Source organism: Microtus pennsylvanicus, chromosome 2 (assembly GCF_037038515.1).
Source record: "Microtus pennsylvanicus isolate mMicPen1 chromosome 2, mMicPen1.hap1, whole genome shotgun sequence".
Lineage (NCBI taxonomy): Eukaryota > Metazoa > Chordata > Mammalia > Rodentia > Cricetidae > Microtus > Microtus pennsylvanicus.
Window position 1 is genome coordinate 38,680,612 of NC_134580.1, and position 14,382 is coordinate 38,694,993.

The following is a 14,382-nucleotide window of genomic DNA, read 5'->3' on the forward strand; positions in this document are numbered from 1 at the left end:
CAATACTGGCTTGATATTTTCTGGGCTTAAATGATGATTTAAAAGAAATCTTAGTTTTATCCCATGCTTTTTCAGTCACAGTCCAGCTGGCCTTGGTGAGCTCCTAATAGATCAGCCCCACAGTCTCAGTGGGTGGGTGCACCCCTCGTGGTCCTGACTTCCTTGCTCATCTTCTCCCTCCTTCTGCTCCTCATTGGGACTTTGGGAGCTCAGTCCAGTGCTCCAGTGTGGGTCTCTGTCTCTATCTCCATCCATCACCAGATGAAGGTTCTATGGTGATATGCAAGATATTCATCAGTATGGCTATAGGATAGGGTCATTTCAGGTTCCCTATCCTCAGCTGCCCCAGGAACTAACTGGGGACATCGCCGTGGGCACCTGGGAGCCACTCTAGGTTCAAGTCTCTTGCCAACCCTAAGGTGGCTCCCTTAACTAAGAATTGTGCTTCCCTGCTCCCCTATCCAACCTTCCTTTATCCCAATCATCCTGTTTCCCCAAGTTCCCCCCATCCTCACCTTCTCACTCTCTGAACATGGCGAACAATGAGGGCTGATGAGAAGCCAAGGACAATGGCACAGGGTTTTGATCCTACTTCATGTTCTGGCTTTGTGGGAGCCTAGCCAGTTTGGATGTTCACCTTCCTAGACCTGGACGGAGAGGGAAGGACCTTGGACTTTCCACAGGACAGGGAACCCTGACTGCTCTTTGGACTGGAGAGGGAGGGAGAGAGGAGTGGGGGGAGGGAGAGAGGGGTGGGAGGAGGGGGAGGGAAATGGGAGGCTGGGAGGAGGTGGAAACTTTTTTTTTCTCAATAAAAAATAAAAAAACGAAATCTTAGTTGAAAGACTTCATTAATTATAAGGTATGATGGATAAAGAAAAAGGCATTTTTAAAATTCAAAGAAAAATTTAAATTTATCTGAGAGAGATGGAGACATAGAGACACACAGATATACACAGAGAGAGACAAAGAGAGATATGAGACAGAGACACAGAAACAGAGACACAGAGACAAGGATACAGAGTCAGACAGACATAGAAACAAACAGATGGTCACAGACAGCATATACCCAGCTTTCATATCTGGTGGGTACTGTCTGAAGAGTCTCATAGGCTAAGTATATTAGCTCTCACAATATTGTAACAACTGGATTTTTTATTAACCCCACTTTACACATGAGGTTGCTGAATTACAGAGAATTTGAGCATCTTTTCAAGACTGCAAGAAAATGGAGAAGTAGGGACTAGAATCCTTCAGGGTCTTGTTCTGAATCCTGAAGTCTTTTGATCTGGGATCCGTTTCTTCTTTCAAAACTTCCAAATGAAGAAGCACATCACCCATCCGTGAATGCAAGTTATCTTGGTCTGGACATCACCACAGTAACACGGAGGGAACAAGACAGTGAATAAATACTTTCAAGCTGCTACAAGAAAAAATATTTCCAGTGCAATATTAGAAAACTGGATTTAAAGAGAATAAGCAGATTGCACGAGGAAACATAGAAGAAAGGTCAGGGCAATCCTGGCAGTGCCCATTAATCTTTAATACTGCCTCTGCTAAATGTTAGGGAGGCTGGGATGTTGATGGCTATTTTCTCTGGAAGTCCTACTCACTGCTTGGAAAGGATTGTGGAGGATAAATTGGCCTCCTGTGAGAGAACTTTAATCCTCTTTACCTCAGAGAGCTGCTGAGCCATGGCACCAAGAACCGAGACCATCAGACCATCATTAATGTTTGATAAACTAGCTGCCTTCACTCTCTATAGCTGGCCAACGAAGATAATTGAAAAGAAGATCATATAGATATGTGAATTTTATGATGACATTTAAGACTGTAAAGTAGATAGAAGGGCATTCTAGAAAACTCCTGCATTGGTTAAGCAGCGAATGAAAGGGTTTCGCGTCTGTCCAGACTAACCACTTAACTGGGCTCTTGCTGATCAACCTTGACCTCAGATATTGTAACTTTAGTGTTTGTATGAAGGGTTATCATTTAGAAAGTGATTCCAGGGTAATTTTTCTTTATTATAGTTCTCACCAAAGTCCTAGCTTCATGGAAACCTGGTATTTTGAAGCTAGGTATGGCTGTTTGCTAGAGTTCTTAATTTTTGTGGATAAATAAATTGAAGCACAGAAAATGAATGATTTCCCCCAAGGCCCTTCTAATAATAAAGCCTGAAAAGGTACATTTCCCTTGGGGTTTACATAGCACTACTCTAGGTCATGGGGAACAACACTGAACAAATGCTTCTGTCTCTGCTATTTTAATTTTAGAAAAAGAGAAATTTGTTTAATTTTAGAGAGAGAGAGAGAGAGAGAGAGAGAGAGAGAGAATAGGTGTAAACCCACAGATATTCCATTAATAAAGTGATGAGGGGTGTGAATACCATAGAAAACTGAGATATATATATATATATATATATATATATATATATATATATATATATATATATATATCTGGGGATACAGGTAAGCTACACCGTACCATAAGGACAGGAAGGGTATATAACAGGTGTTATTTGAAATAAGATTGAGACACCTGATATGTGGGAGACAGTTTTTCCAACTGGGAGCAAACCTAACACAATGCTTCTGAGCAGGAACACACTTGGCAATTTGGAATGAGAGAAAGATGCATGTTTCTACAACAGACCAAGCCAGAGGTCACTACTCCAGATGAAAGAGAGAGAGGTTCAGTTGGACAGATTGTAGAGGGCCTATGGGTCATGGGAAGATGCTTAGATTTCATTAGGAGACGATGGAGAGTTATTGAAGGATTTTAAACTAATGTCATGATATAGACTGTCCCCTAATTAGAACCCCAACCAGTATTTGTAAAACTGAAATAAAGGATGTTTGACTTCCTCCACTCCTTGACTCTTCTCTGGGCAAGTGTGTTGAATATTCTCACTGAAGAGAATAAAGCTACTTCTTGGTTGTGATGGCCCCAGTCACACCCCTCCCATTAATATCTTCTCTTTCTAAGAGGTAGGATGATGTGAGAATAATAGATTCAGACCAAAATTCAAGGGAAAGGCATTATCAGAGCAATTTGAGTAAAATGCTCACTCCAATAATCTGCTGCTAAGAGGGCTGTCAAGCAGCTTCTAAGGATTAGGCTTGTGCTCAAGTGGCTTAGGAGGCAATTAATGTAAAATTATCAATGATATTGTTTTTGTCCACATTTTTAAAGACAAAGTCTCACACAGGCCTGGAACTTGTAGATAGGAAGGCTGGCTTGCCGGCAATCTTCACAAATCTGTCTGTCTCTACCTTCCCAGAACAGAGATTACAAGCATGTGCCACTTTACCTGTTTTTAATTTTTTATTTGTTTTCTTTTTAATGAACTCTGGGGATCAAATTTAGGTCCTCATACTTATTATACACGTTCTTTACTTACTGAGGTATCTCCCCAGCACTAAGCTTGGACTTTATCAGTTGTGATAACCAGGCCCAGTTAAGACACATCCCATTAGTCCTCCAAATGACTTACTGCATCACCAGAATCTCAAGTTTTTTATCTCTCATTTCAAAGTGTCTGTTTTAGTCTCACCCAGCCATGTCAACAAGATCCCAGCATGCCTTGCAGCCAATAGTTCCAGAATTGTCTCACTCAGAAACCCGTTAGCTCCTTCTCACCTTTGATGCTTTAATTAGGCTAGTTTTGACCAGCTCCAAAACTTTGCTTTTGACTTTTATCTTTGGGATGATTTAAAGCTCCATAAAAGTGTGTAATTGCTGTGGGCAGGTCACATATCCTCCAACATCTATCTGCTTCCTCGGAAAACTGATTCTCTCAAGCTTAGAGCGGAGCATGTAGAGCACACAGTTAAAAGCGATGGCCATAGGTTAATGGGCTCTCTCATGGTGAACAGCCTCTTTGTCTCTTGGAGTATCGGCAGTATGTGGACGCTACTATTTAGACATTCTTTTCACTTTCAACCAATTAACATCCTGGTGTATAGGGGGCTCCTTTGAGAGGCATATTTTCATGGTTTGCAGGAATAAAGAAAAAGTACACTGCCTCTAAACCAAAACATCTCACGTGAATTTCATGATTTCATGTCTTCCTATGAAGCAAACCATGATGGCCACTATCAGCACTATTTTGCAGATAGCAAATCTGGGGCTTCATAAGAGTAAATGACTACGTGAGGATGAAATTTGTTTACTAAAGTGTCTATCCAAAATTTGCTTTACTTCAGCAGACAATGAGTAGGTAACAAACACAATAAAAACATCCTGGGGTATCTCTTCTATATGCCATTTTTGAAACCACTTGTACCTCTAATGTTTACTGAGATTTTTATTCATGGTGTTCTGTTGGAGCTGTGTACCCACTAGATCCTGAATTTCTGGTAAACAACTTATGATGCTTGGAGCTGCTCTGAGCACGAGACCCTCAGGAGTTCCTGATGGCACGGGAGTGGTTTCTGGTGCGTTTGGCTGGGGCATGGCTATCAGTTAAGGATCCCTGTATAAGCCGCCCCTGGACACAATAAAAGGGGCATTCCTGTTTTAAGGGTGACCCATGTCTCTGTCTGTGAGTCTTTGTGTGTTTCAATCTCCAGCCCCTTGCCCGGTTCACGAGCTCTATGGTAACGCATAGAGCGCAGACTAGCGTGGTGCGCAACAGTGTTCAGTATTTGGTATGTTGGTGTTTGGTTCCAACAAAGACTCTCATCATAAAAATTAGGGCCACAGGGAGCTTCAGGTCCCCGAAGTGTGAGTTGCTGTGGGAAAGGTCACCTCTTAAACAAGCAGCCACTTTATCATCATTTCCACTGTAGGCATAAGGAAGATAGCCTTCTTCTGGATGCTCTATTTTCCAAGAATTATTTGACTGCCACGTCTCTAAGGATCTACTCTTCATCATTCTAAGACTGAGAAATATTCCTGTTTGTATAGGAATGTTTATTCTGAACAATTTCCAAAGGAAAAAAAAGCATAAACTCGGGAATTTTCTGGTGATGTTGTAGACACTTTGATTGAGGCATTGGTCATGATGGCACTGATTCTTTCTGATTCTCAGCTTCTGAGAAATGCCTCTTTAATACTGTCATGAAGAATAGATCAGATTATCCGTCACAGTGATCCAAAAATGTACCCAGGAGTCCTCCAATTGATTGAGTCTTCTTTTTATTGCATCCTTCATTTATCTTATCCCTTTTTAAAGTGTTTGCCCTTCAATTCTATTTAGGAATTAGTCCCTACCTGAAATTTCTTGTCTGTAGGAACATTCCAGAGAATGAAAACAGATTGAGTGTGATTATTTTCCTCTCTCACTTTTGTCAATCCTTTGTAACCCTTTGCTACCTTATATATTCAGTCTGGCACTGGCTCACCAACGTGAGCTTCTGGAACACAGACATGAGGATCACATGAGGAAATCAGACTGTTATAAACCTACAGTGATGACCAGCCATGACATTTTGAATGAACATGAACTAAAGGTGAAACTAGTGAATGAATTGAAATATTTTTCTTGCAGCTTCCCAACCATTCTTGTCCATTCAGTGTTCTTGCTTCACGGATCTGGGCTTTTCTTCACTCAGCTCACTTTGTACTGCCTCCCCTTTCCTCTTCTCAACTTTGAGAATAGCATCCAATGTCAACGTCTGCAATTCTCGGGTGGGGCGTGTGATGCAGGTGCCCCCTGCTCTGCATGATGGCAGGATTGAGAAGTAGTATTTGATCTGTGTCATTGAGTGAATCTACAAAGTCAATATGAACTGATTTTTGAAACATTTCCCAAAAGAGAGACAAATTAGGATGAAATATAGGAGAGACCATGGAAAGGAGACAGGAGAGAAAGTCTGGCTTTGGGACAAGCCTGATCTCAGCCTGGTTCCACCAATGCTCCTGGGTGTGAATCCCATGTGACCTTGTCTTACCCAAAGTAAAGAGGCTGCCACCGGTCATTGTCTCTGAGCTGCTCACTGATATGGGACAATTGTAGTCTCTAGAGGTCTGGAGAGGAATGTGTTCTCACAGATCAATAAAGTCCAATCCTTTAGTCAGCTGTAACCAATGCTCTCAGATAAGGAAGAATGCACCAACTGTGTAAGGACTCTGGACAGGACCCTGACAGCTTGACAAATAATTAGGTTGATGTTATAATAGATGGACATTTAATGGATCTCTCTTATGGGTACAACCTAGGCAAGTTAGACTCATAGATACCTTGCTGGATTGTGTTTGTATGGAAGTTTCTTGAAGGCCACAGTTTAAGCATCAGAGATTGAGAGAGTAATGCAGTCCATATAACCAGAGACTGTATTTACAAGAACAAAGCAAAGCTCAGTTATTTAAACAGGGATCTAGAATGGGACCAGCACTGTATAGAGTGAAGTCATTGGGAGTTTGAATTATTGATGTTTAACTTCTGCTAACCTAAGAAAGAGCAAGATTATTTCAAGGCCAGGTTGAAGACCTTGATGACTCAATTCAAAGTAGGAGAAGTGATGTTCAGAGAAGAGGGAGAATGGGGAATGATAATGATAGTAGCCAGGATGTCAGTGCAACCAGGCTGTCAAGAAAAATGAGAATTTACTATCTCATTGCAAAGAACCTGTAACAGATTTAAGTTTAGTCAAGGCAGAATCAGATCTATGAAGCTGTTCCGGTACTTCTCAGTTCTGACTGTCAACATGTTATCTTTATCCACGGACAGTTGCTTCTTCCTACTGGGTCAGCTAATTCCCAGTTATTTTGGCAATTCCAGAAACAAGCCTCCCCTTTCCCCCCGTGGTTCTAGCAAAAGTTCTAGTACTGAATTCATTAGGAGGATCTATGATCAAATCCAAGCCAAGCACCTACTGTTTCTAGGGATTTGTGGCATTCATGAATTGGTTGGAATAGGCTATGAACTGATGATGGAGTCTAAGGTAGGTCAGTACTGGAGAAACCACACAGCTGAGGAGGGCTGAGGGTAAAAAAGCCTTCTTTCTCTGTATCTCTCTATTAGTGGCATTTTTTACATTTCTGCCCTGTAGTCCCACCAGACAAATGACAGGCTGTAGTGAATTCATTGACATCAGCAAGCCTGGAAGACAGATCATTTGACAAACCATATTTGATACCAGGCTTATAAAAAGTTTCTCATTTTCATCTGAGAGTTTTTATGAAGGAAGACAAGCTCACCAGCTTATAATTGACAAGATTTTTATGCATTTTGGAAAAGTCACACATCACTGTGTTCTGCCATGCGCAATCTTTTACAGACATTTTTGTTAACCTTGCGCAGCTTGAGGACTTAGCTTCAACATTTTGTCACTGGTTCTGTCAATGTCTAGACAGGTGACTTCATCCTAATTTCTCTAGGCTGTTTTGCTCTTTAAATTCAAGAGTAATTTCCCTGGACAAGGCTAGTGCCAAAGGCTTGAGTATTGCTGTTTGCTGACTTGTGTAACTTCTTGGAAAATGACTTTCTTGCTGTGATGTGAAATTGACTTTTCATCTTTACGGATGCCAGTGCATTTTACATTTCCGGTGTTTGGAGACACACAATTCCATTAAGAGGACCCGTGTGAGCTTTGACAACTGGACTGCTTGCTTGCAGGGAGTTGGAGAATAATGACTTGCCTCTGAGCACACTTTGAAAAATGATACTAAAACTTATTCTTAATAGGCTGTAATAAAAATGAGTTATAATTTAAATAGGAGTTTCAGTTCACAGTTGTGATGCAAATATTTGTGTTCCCAAGTATGTCTTTAGTTTGTTATAACATCCTACACAGATAGCTTCATATAGTTTCAGGTGTCAACTGACACATCTGGGAAGAGAGAGCCTCAATTAAGGAATTGTCGCTATTGACTGGCCTGGGAGCATGTGTAGGGGGCATTTTCTTAGTTGATAATTGCTGTAGAAGAGGCATCCCAGTGTGGGTAGTGTCATTCCCAGGCAGGCTGGCCTGGGCTAGCTATATGAGAAAGGTAGCTGAACAAGCCAGAAGAAGAAGACCACTGAGCAACATTCCCTGTATGTTTCAGTTCTTGCCATAGCATCTCCTGATAATGGACCTGTAAGCCAAATAAAGTCTATTCTTCCCCAAGTTTCTTTTGGTCAGTGTTTCATTGCATCAACATAGAAGCAAACTAGAACAGAATCCCAAGAACATTTATGTGTCATTGTTTAACATCGTGCATCACACATTTCTCGAGCGCAAGACTCATTCATCCAGTTGTGAATTTATTGAACATGTTTCATTTAAACTTGAATAAGGCCACAGGAGTGAGAGGAGAATTTCAGGTAGTCATTTGGTATAGGAATGAAATGATGTATTAGCTACTTTTTTCATTGCTATAACAAATACTTGACATAGTAACTTAAGGAAGGGAAGTTAGCTCCCAATCCAAGGGTATGGTTCATCATGGTAAGGATGCCATGGCAACAGGAGCTCGAGGCAGCAGGTCACATTGCATCAGCAGTCAGGATTCAGAATGATGAATGCTATTGTCTAGTTTCTGTCTCCTTTTCATTCTTTCTAGAACCCCAACCAAAGACATGGTGTTTCCTTCATTTAGGATATTGAAGTAGGAATATCTCAAATACTCCAGTCTAAAACCCTTTTACCAGAAAAGTCTGGAGTGTTTGGCTCCAAGGTGGTTGTAAGGCAATCAAACCAACAATATTTTTGGTATATATATATAGTGGATTTTTATTCAGCCATGTATAAAAATGAAATAATTTAACTTGCAGAAAAATATGAATTCCTGGGAACAATTATAGCAAGTAAAATAAGCCATATTAAGAAAGACAAATATTGCATGCATTTTCTTATGGGTAAAGTCTAGATTTCAATTTACATAAATGTGCATAGGACATCAAAGTCAAAAGGGAACAATGACAGAGGAGGAAAAAGGAAATGGAGAAGATTAATGGAATAGATGGGGCTTAAAAGCAGAAGGGAAAATTAACTCAGGAGAGGAAGGGGACCATTAAGAAAAGGGGCTGGAGGGTGGCAGAGATGGGCAATAAGAGTGAAGTATAATGATATGTACATAGAAAAATGCCATAGTGAAACCCATTACTTTGTATGCTAATGAAAATATTAATAAAAGATGTGCACGCCTTTCATATTGGAAAATACAAAATTAAAATATTGTTGATAAAAATAAATGTTGCAACACCAGGGGGCAGCAAGGGAGGATGTCTCTACCAGTATGTTTATTTTATTTAATTTTATTTCTTTCTTTTTAGGTTTACTCTTTTTTGTGTGTGTGCCCCGACTCTGTTTTCCACCCCTGAAAACATGGTCTACCTCTTCTATCTTTCGTTTCCACTTCTTTGAAGCATCTTTTTTTTTTTCATTTTTAACAGTCTTCTCTTCTATGTTCTTCTTTAGAAATATAAAATTACAATTCAATGCAAGAATTTAAAACACTGTCATACTCTTATGTGAGGCACTTAGAATAAGAAAATTCATATAGATAGGAAGTAGGATAGAGGTTGAGGAGATAGGGAGGAGAAAGTGGAGGCCTGTTATTAGGTGGTACATACAGACGTGATGCTGGGAAAGCCCACTGAAGAGCTCTAGAAAGAGACTATGGTGATGATCACATACCCCAGCAGTACACATAATGCAACCAAGATGCCCACTCAGATAGTATTAAATGGTGGATTTTCCTGTGTTGTATATTATGCCACAGTTTTTTCCTTTTTATTGAAAACATATAATATATTCTGATTACAGTTTCCTCTCCCTTTACACCTCCCAGTTCTTACCCACCTCCCCTCCCATCTTGACCCACCTCATTTCTGTCTCATTAGAAAACAAACGGACTTCTATAGGAATATTATATAACAAAAAGCAACACATTGAAATTATATAGAACATACAAACAGAAGGAAAAGGCCAAAGAAAATACAGAAAATACATAGATAAAGAGTTCAAGACTCTCTTTCATCCACTCAGGAATCCCATAAAAACATTAAGCTAGAAGCCAAATATACACCCAAATAACCTGTGCAGGTCCTGTGCATGCTGCCCCAGTCTCTGTGAGTCCAGGCGTGCATTAACACTGTTGATCTAGAGGACCTTGTTTCCTTGGTGTCCTTTGTCCTGTCTGGCTCTTAGACTCTTTCTGCCTCCTTTTCTACAGTGTTCCCTGAACTCTGAGGGGAAAGGTTTTAACGGAGACATCCCATTTAGGGCTGAGTGTCCCAAGGTCTCTTGCTCTTTTCACATTGTCTGACTGTGGGTCTCTATGTCTTCGCATCTGCTGCAGGAGGAAGCCTCTCTGATGGTGACTGAGCAAGGCACTGATCCATGAATACAGCAGAATGTCATTAGGAGTCATTTTACTTCTATGTTCTTTTAGTAGAGAAGCAGTATTTGGTTTTACCTTAGGTTCCTGGGCTATCCAGTTTCAGGTTCTTGGTCATCAAAGCAGTGTTGGTCCATGTTCCATCTCATGTAGTGAGCCTTAAGTCAAATCAGATGTTGGTTACTCCCACAAGGCTTGTGCCACTATTGCCCTAGCATATTTTGCAGGTAAGAGACAGTTGTATATCAAAGGGTTTGTGGTTGGGTTGGTGTTTACATTTCTCCTTTTGTAGCATGCAGAATACTTTCCTGTACGAAACACACTAGTCACAGGGGCAAAGGTTCTATGTAGGCACTAGCTCAACTTCTCCATGTCCAGCAGGTTGTGTTGTCTTCAGCAAAAAGCCTTGTTGTTAGTTTGTGGAGAGCAAGATCTAGCCTTGACAATAACTCAGATTGTTTGGGGGTCCCTATGGCACCCCTTTGGCTAACAAATCAATTGGATGTAATCAATTCTTTTTTTTTTAGTTTGCCATTTGTTTTAATTTGTTTCTTTTTTTTTATTAAAAATTTCCACCTTCTCCTCTCCTCCCTTTTACCTCCCCCTCCCCCACTCCCCACTCCTCACTCCCCTCCCCCTTCCTCTCCAGTCCAAAGAGCAGTCAGGGTTCCCTGCTCTGTGGGCAGTCCAAGGTCCTTCCCCCTCCATCCAGGTCTAGGAAGGTGAGCATCCAAACAGGCTAGCCTCCCACAAAGCCAGTACATGCAGTAGGATCAAAACCCAATGCCATTGTCCTTGGCTTCTCAGGAGACTGGGATGTAATCAATTCTTTTTTTTAAATTTATTTATTTATTAAGGATTTCTGCCTCCTCCCTGCCATCACCTCCCATTTCCCTCCCCCTCCCCCAATCAAGTCCCCCTCCCTCATCAGCTCGAAAAGCAATCAGGGTTCCCTGACCTGTGGGAAGTCCAAGAACTGCCCACCTCCATCCAGGTCTAGTAAGGTGAGCGTCCAAACTGCCTAGACTCCCCCAAAGCCAGTACGTGCAGTAGGATCAAAACCCATTGCCATTGTTCTTGAGTTCTCAGTAGTCCTCATGATACTAGAAGCTTCATTTGATAACAAGAGATGTCTAGTGGGGACTCTGTCTCCTCCATTATTTGGTGATTCCCTTTAGATCATCTTCATATTTGTATATATTTTAGGAAATTTCTATCTACTATAGTTGGTTGTTTCCATAGTACCCCTCAAATAACTCTTAATTTTAGCTGTCTCTCCCCATAGTCTCTCCCTTGTATCCTTCTTCTCCCCACTTGATCCTCCCATTCTAGTCCCTGTCCAACCAACCCATTCATAACTATATATTCTATTTCCCTGTCATAAGGAGATGTGTATCCTCTAGTCTCTTAGTCTATAGCTAACCTCTGTGGTTCTATGTGTCTCAACAATCAGGATTAACCATCAATGAGGTGACAGGATGTAATCTGCAGAGAGGGTGGAAGTTAGAACAACAATTCCATAATTGAGAAGAATGTGTTCAGGGCTATTTCATGTCATAAACATTTGGTAGCTGCTGGTTCATGGGGAATACCAAGCCGTCCCTTTAAATCTCTCACATGTGCTAAAGAATTTTGAAACAAGCTGAGTTACCTTGGTCCATGGTTCCACAGTTAGATGATTCTGGCACTTGAGTGAGAAGCTGGAAATGGACAAAGGATGTAGTTCCTTGGTCACTTGCCAGTAGGAATTTTGGCTGAGCAAACCTGACAACAGACTGAGGTTGGTTCAGAAGAGAATCTGAAGATGTAACTAAATGCTAGAAAGCTTGCTTAGGATACTCAAAGTCCTGGGTAAAATCACTGTAAAACTCATATGTATACTTTGGGCAGGTGCATCAATTTTTACTTCAATTTCTTTACTTGTGAAATATTGATAGCAGGTGTAGCTAATCAATGGCATCTATGTGACAAACAAGAGAGGTGATCTGTTTAAAATGCCTAGCCCTGTTAACACTCAATGAGGTTGCCTGTTAGGATACAGTTAGGTGCTAAGTAGAAGTCGTTTGAGTGGTGAGCATTGGTTACAGGAATAAGCTAAGGAAGAAAAATAGACAGATAACCCAGTCAAGGAGCTTGTCAAAGTTCTTGACCAAAGGCAAGTTACACAGTGCCTATCTGCTCAGTGGGGCTGGGCTTTTGAAAGGTAGTGCTAGGGTCCTGAACCTATTACTTCATTTGTACACTTAAAGTCTACATTCTGTCAGCTTTAGAGAGGTCACATTACAGGCACATCTGTATGAAACTAGCACTCACTAAATGTCATTAATGGGATAATGGTGGTGTCGATGATAATGTCGATGACATCGAGGATGCTGATAGCATTTGGACATCTTTCCTCGCTATCCATATAGTCGCAAAGGAAAACACTGTTAGTCTTTCATTAGGGTCACTGAAATGCCTGGTATTTCTACTGTGTGCAAGACCAGTCCTTGGCCTGGTTCTCAGGGTTCTTGTGAAGAAGGTGACAGGCAAATCACTTCTAGGCCTCTCAGGGTGGTTCTGAAGCTTCAAAAAGTAAACTTATATTGTTGGACCATAAACAACTTTTGTGCTCATGGGTGATTCTTCAGGGACAATAATGCAGTGGGTAGGCAGCCTCGGAAATCCTGCTTCGCCCTCCTCTTAGGTAAATTTAACTTTTTATGTCAATAGTAATCTTCAATTTCTTGTGCTTTAAAGCCTAACAGTAATAAATTCAGCATCAGGATATTTCTTTGCAGGAGTACCTCTGGCTCGCTACCTCTGCAGAATGACAAGAAATGGGCCGTTATCATTCTTTTTCTATTGGTCACTTGTTTTCATTTTAAAATGTGAATAGAGCCCGACCTGCTTTCCATCATTTCTTCCTCCATGTTTGTGTATTTTCTGCTCCCCTGTGCCTCAACTCAGAGATTTAACAGGGCTTCCTGACCATGTATAATGTGTGTTTGCATGCTCTAAGTCTGTTAAGGCATTTTCTGCATGTATTTCACAGCGGATTCCAATTGTAAATTGGCTGTAGATACGTCACTGGCTTCCTGCCTGTGACATTTCTGACGGATGGCCCCTATTTATACAGAACAGCATGGCACGTGCAAAACTACAAGGCTCCATGCCATGCTTAATGGATCGGAAAGAGAGAGCTGGCAGTCCTACTGTGAAGAGAATTGGCCGCTTCCTTTTGGTAAGCAGGCAGAGAGGTCGCTGATGAGACACGGACTGCGGAAGGCTTATAGGGGGAACCAAGTTCTGGCTCTTCAACAAAACCTTCCTGGATTCCTGAAGACTCAATCTTGCAGTTAACATGTAGACATCTTGTGATTAAGGCCATGGCCATGGGGGGCAGAACAAAAGGTTCTGCTGGGACCATTTGGTGGTATATGTTTCGGTGTCTATGCTGAGCTGCTTCTAAAGGTATCTTACCCCAGTTGGTAAGCTATAAAAAGATACCATAGATGAGAAGGCTTATAAATAACATGTTTTCCTTCATAGTTCTGGAGGTTGAAAGCCCATGATACAGGTGCTGACAGGTGAGGATCCTCTTCCTGGCTGAGAGACAATCTTTTCTTCATATGCCCTCATATGGAGAGGGGCTGGAAAGGTAGCTTTCTTTAATAAAAACAGTAGTCTCATTTAAGAGGTAGTAAGCTCTTATCCCCCCTAAGAGCTCTACCATCAAGGACCATCCCATTGGTGATTAGGTTTCAATATGTTGATAGAGGTCATGGGACCAGAGAGGTGGCTCAGAGGTTATCATTGGTTACTCTTCCATAGGACTAGAGTTTGATTTCTAGCATACACACTGAATCTCAGAACTGTCTATAATTCCAGCCCCAAGGGGACCTGGAACCCTTTTCTGGCCTCTGAGAGCACCAGGCACACATGATAGAACACTCACACACAATAATAAATAAATAGATAAATAAATAATCATAATCAGAGGCTGTGTGTATGCAATCATTAACTACTTGGGCAAAGTGATTTCAAGATGGAGTTTGCGAGATGAAGAATAGGGAATCACTTTTTAATTCATTAATTAATTTTATATCCTGACTGCAGTTTCTCCTTCCTCTT